Below are 5,927 nucleotides of genomic sequence, written 5' to 3'. Positions count from 1 at the left end.
ACGTGCTGAATAGACCAACGTAGGGTAAGAAGTATACGATGTTTCTGTAAGTAAGAAGCGGCATATAATGGTTCTAATTGAGATTTAAAAGACATTTGAGGCAAGGGAAGAAAGTTCGTGAAGAAAGGCGAGGTATACGTTGTGTTTCGGAAGGGATTTGCAAAGCACCGAGTTAATGTTGACTTAATGATGTCTTAAAGAAGAGTTATAACACCCTTTAGATTGTCCATAAAGTGTTAAACAAGTATTAAGAAGGTTCCATAAGGATTGGAGATCAAACGGGTCGACGAGAATAAGTTTCGGGAAGTTGTAGATTGTACGGTCCTTTATACGGACCGTATAAAAGATATGGCCCGTATATCTGACCATATAACTTGCCCAGAATTGGGATCTTCTATAGACCCATTATACGGTCACACACACGGACCGTATAAGTTATACGGACCGTATGTGTGCCCGTATAACTTGGTCGGGACAGATTTTTAAGTTTAAATAAGGGACCCAAGTTTATTTCTCTCATTTCTCATTTTCTCTCCAATACTCTCCACACCTCCGTAAAACCTCTAGAACTCCCTCCACACTCCATCTACAAGAATCCAAGAGAAATTAAGGATCAACTTCATCAAGCCAAGGAAATCAAGTGCAAGATGCTCACTAGGGTTCATGCATGACAAGAAATCTCCTTGGATTGAAGCTAGGGTTTTCCTCAAGTGAAGTATTTTCATCCAAACTTGCTCCTACCCAATCAAAGGTAAGTTTTATGATTCTCCCATGTTATTTAGACTATTGAGGGGTTGAAAGACTTGGTTTATGAAAGGAGGTAGAAGATGGGTTACAAATATGAGAATAGTGACATTTGTGAGTAATAGATTAATATGAATCATGATTCATGGTGTGTTATGATTATAATTATGTAATAAGTGATATTAAGAACATGGGAGAAATATTATATGAGGATGAATGTAATGTTGTATTATGACCATGGTTATGGATGCCCTTGAAATGAAGTGGGAGAATTGAATAATATATGGTTGATGAATATTATTGAGTATGATATTATGAATATTGTTATTGACGTTTGGGAGTTGAGATATGATATGGAGAAAGTTGTATAAACAAAGGAGATCTTTGCCCAATTTTCTCTAGCTTTAGTTCAAGCATGCTCATGTTATCGATTATCTAATATTAGTACGAACTCTCTTCAAGGTAGAAACGTGAATATTGGAGGAACGTTCAAGTGATAAAGTAGCTAAACGAAAAGGTATGTAAGGCTAGTCCTTTCTTTCCTAAGGCATGATTCTTATGACATGATTTTCCTTATTCCCCTTGACCTTCTTACATTTCGAAAATTATGAGTCTATGTTCATAAAGGGCTTCACATGAGAAAAAGATAAGAGATGCTTTACGAGTACGACAATGATAACGATAATGATGAGTCTAAGTCTAAAGATTCTAAAGCCCATGATATGATGTTTCTACCAAGCTAATGATCCTAATTATGATTCTTTGATGTTGTTCATTGTGTTACACTCACCTTATAATGCTAGTTCCTTCAAGGTGAGGCAGAATGCTTATCAATACTCCATAATGGAATTGGGGGTTCACGACCTTATGTCACCCCGATAGAGTATAGTTGTCTTTGAGTTCTTATGCATGCTCTATGATAAGTCTATGATGATGATATTACACCGCGCCTATATGGCCGGGCAGACACCGCTAAGGCGGGCGGCATATACACCATATCTAGAGGGCATGGGAAGCACCACTAGTGGGCGGCATGAGGTGTTTACCCCGGACGCCGGAGGCCTGGACGCGGGCTAATGATGATCACACCGTGCCTATATGGTCGGGCAGCTTATATATGCATACATGATATGACAATGTTTATGAAGTAAGTTAGCATGCATTAATCAGTCTTAAGTGACAGTCAGTTACAGGTTGTTCCTTACTTGACGTCTCCTTATTTGATCAATGTATTATTGTTGTTTATGCCGTACATACTCAGTACAATGTTCGTACTGACGTCCTTTCTTTTTGGACGCTGTGTTAATGCCCATAGGTAGACAGGGAGGTGGGCGTATTCATAGGAGCGGATCAGCAGATTGTTAGGAGCACTCCATTAATCCGGAGGTGCCATTTTGATACATTATTTTGTGTACATATTTTGGCACGACGGGGTCCTGTCCCGTCCTTATGTCTAGTACTCTAGTAGAGGCTCGTAGATACGCACGTGTGGGTATATTGTGTCCCACGATGATGTCAGTGTACATTTTCGTATATCATTTTTGTAGTCGTATGGGCTTAGGTATATCTATGTATAGCTTTGGGGTTTATATATATATATATATATATATATGTTCAGGTTGAGTATGATGAATAGTCTAATGAGTGGTGATCGGTAGTCAGCTCCGAGTACCCGTCATGGCCCCCTTGCCGGGTAGTGACAAAAGTGGTATCATAGCAGTTCCGCCCTAGGGTGTGTCTACGAGCCGTGTCCAGCAAAGTCTCGTTTATGGGTGTGAAGAGCGCCACAATTATAAACAAGAGGCTGCGGGGCATTTAGAAAAAATGACCATTCTTCTTCTTACTAAATCGTGTGGTAGAGCCATGTTATAAGATTTTTTCCTCCCTAATGGTGTGTTATGATTTCAGCGATGTCGGTAAAGAGAAAAGCTACAGCCGCCTAGAAGGGCAAGACTACGACAGAATGGTGGATAGAAAGGGAGCCGCCAACCAATGTAGAGGAAGGCGAATCCCATAATGAGGCTCCATCTAATACCTCTCACACTCCGCCTAATTTAGAAGAGCAAGAGGGGCTTCAGCTCCGGCTCCTATGCCTCCAGTTCCTCCACCGGCTGCTTTGGGTCAACAAATGATCGAAGCTATTCAGCTACTGACACAGTTAGTTGCCGCTCAAGCACAGCGGTAGAGTACAGGTTCAAGTGATAGGGTGACTAGTACTCGAGCCCGGGATTTTATGATTTTAAACCCTCTAAAAAATTTTGGGTCAAAGCCGGATGAAGACCCACAAGGTTTTATTAATGAGATGTTGAGAACGTTGAAAATTATTGATGCCTCCGATACTGAATCTGTGGAGTTGGCATCTTATAGACTCTGGGATATGGCGGTTCTTTGGTAAAATAATTGGATATCCTCAAGGAAGGAAAATGCACCTAAGTTTGGCAAGAATTTGTGAATGCTCTCCTTCGTCATTATTTGCCACCCGAGGTTCGAAGGGCCCCTGCAGATAGGTTTCTGAATCTGAAATAAGGGAACATGAGTGCCCGGGAGTATAGCCTTTACTTTAATTCATTGGCTAGATATGCTCCGACCATGGTGGCCGATATGGGAGATAAAGTGCATAGGTTTGTGAGTGGATTAGGGCCATATTTGTTCAAAGATTGTTTGATGGCCACATTGCAAGAGGGGATGGATATTTCCTGTATTCAGGCCCATGCCCAGAATTTAGAAGAGCAGCAACATCCGCAAAGGTATGAGCGCGACATTGATAGGGGAAGAGTAAGAGGGCCAGATCTATGGGTGCCGGTAGGGACTATAGAGGGGGATCGAGGCAGTCAATATCTAGGTACTTAGGCCAGTCGGTGACTAGTGCACCTCCCCGGTTTGTAGGCAAGAGATTTGACCGCTCCATTCATTCAAGACAGGGTCAAAGCTCGAGCTTGGGTTTGTTGAGGCGATCCTAGCCAGCCGGGAGACCACCGATGCCCGCGACCAGCCGGACCGTAGATTACATTCCGGTCTGTGTCGCCGAGGTTTAGATGCTTGCTACGCCTGTGGTTAGGTTAGGCATATGATGCGAGATTGTCCATCGCTGAGTGGTAGAGTTGAGGTTCAACCCACAGGATCAGCGTACTGGTTTGTCTTTGACGGTGTGCCCGATAGGGCAGACTCTCCAGATTCCAGCAGGCTGTGGTAGGGGCAGGGGTGGAGCATCTAGTTCAGGCGGCACCCAGCCTCATATTTATGCTCTAGCCGGATGTTAGGATCTTGAGTCCTCCCCGGATGTGGTTACAGGTATACTATCTATATTCTCCCATGAGGTTTATGCATTGATAGATCCGGGTTCCACATTGTCTTATATCACTTCTTATATTGCTGATCGTATTAGGGTGATACCTGAGCCAATTAAACCTTTTGTGGTATCTACTCCGGTTGGTGATCCCGTAGTAGCTAGACAAGTATACAAGAATTGTATAATTGTGGTATGTAATCGTCAGACTAAAATTGATCTAGTTGAGCTGAAAATGTTAGATTTTGATGTGATTAGGGGTATGGATTGGTTGGCCTCATGTTATGCCAGTGTCGATTGACGAATGAAATTAGTTCGATTCCAATTTTCAGGAGAACCCGTACTAGAATGGAAGGTAATACAGCGTCTCCTAGAGGTAGGTTTATTTCCTACCTTAAGGCAAGGAAGATGATAGCTAAAGGCTACATTTATCACCTAGTCCGAGTTCATGATGTTATATCCCGTATTTTGTACATTGGGATAATCCGAGCTAACTACGATAAGTTAAGGACAAGACTATTCCGGGACATGAGGTAGAGACTTTTAACCTTCGGCTTTGTTTTAAGGCACAAGTTGCTTATGATTTTATTGGTATGGAATATTAAGGAAAGTTTGGGGTTAAAAGTGAATTATGAAAAACTATTATTTCATGAAATAATGCCAAGTTGGCCATGTGGCACATAAGCGGGGTACCACCCATGGCTTGGCCAAATTAAATTCATCCAAGACATGTGTGGGCCATGGTACACATGGATGAATTCTACATGTATATAATAGATGGCAAGCATGACAAATTCATCATCTTTTCAACTCTAGAAACTTAGAGAAATATGGAGAAAAATCAAAAGGGGCTATTCGGCCATGGCACAAAAAAATGATGACCATGAATAGTGATCAAAAAAATATTTTCTTCTAGCTTTTCTACTAATTGGAAGGTCCTAATCAACATGGAGTAGTTGTTGGAGCAATCAAACCATTCATTCTTGCAAGCGCCAACCCTAGCCAAGTTGAAGAACAAAGTGGAAAAGGTAAGGATTGATCTTCTTTTTCATATGTTGTGGATGGTTTGTGTATGTTGTAGTATGTAGAAATGGATGAAATTCATGAAATATGGTATGTTCAAGTCGTGTAGGTGTTGGTTGTGTTGGAGTGATGAACTAATTTTATTTAATATTTTGGATTGTTGTTGTTGTGGATTCTATAGTAAAAATGAAGGTTTAATGATTTAAATTGAAGTTGTAATCATTTGTGGGTTGTTGTAGAAGTTAATGTGATTTTAGTATAATTTCTTGAATTTATGAGAATGATGTTGTCAATGTGGGGGTTGTTGGTGTAGTTTAGGAATTTGGAAGAAAGAAATGTGTTGTTGTTGTTCTTATTGAATTGGAAGGTTTCGGGTGAAGTAGCATGTTGGTTGGGTTGTTTGAATATTGTGCGGATGGTTTGAAGTATTCTTGAGGCTTGCGTGAATAGTTTCGGATTAGTATTGGAATGTGTGTGCATTGGTGTTGGCTTGATTGTATGTGGTTAGTTTGAATGTAAATGGAATGTTGTCGAATTATGTAGGAAAGAGTTATTGACGCTAGAATGCGTTTTGAATTAATTGTTAATGTTGTTAGTATGGTTGTTGGTATTGTTGTTGAAGATTTGACCGAGTTGAATTCTCGGGGTTGTTGAATTTACAGGGGAAATGCTGCCCAAATTTCTGTAGATAAAGTGCTAGCTTGGAATTGGATTCCTAAGTGCTTATGACTAATGTTTGGTGTCTAACGACGTTATTGTAGATCTTGGAAAGTCCGAGACTTAAATTCGGATTAGCTTAGGAAGCGGACGAGGTATGTAATGCCTAACCTTTCCTTCTTTTGACATGTCTTAGTTGTAAGTAGGTTATGCTACG

This window comes from Lycium ferocissimum, chromosome 4 (assembly GCF_029784015.1).
Source record: "Lycium ferocissimum isolate CSIRO_LF1 chromosome 4, AGI_CSIRO_Lferr_CH_V1, whole genome shotgun sequence".
In the NCBI taxonomy this organism is placed as follows: domain Eukaryota; kingdom Viridiplantae; phylum Streptophyta; class Magnoliopsida; order Solanales; family Solanaceae; genus Lycium; species Lycium ferocissimum.
Note: the sequence above shows the minus strand (reverse complement) of the source record.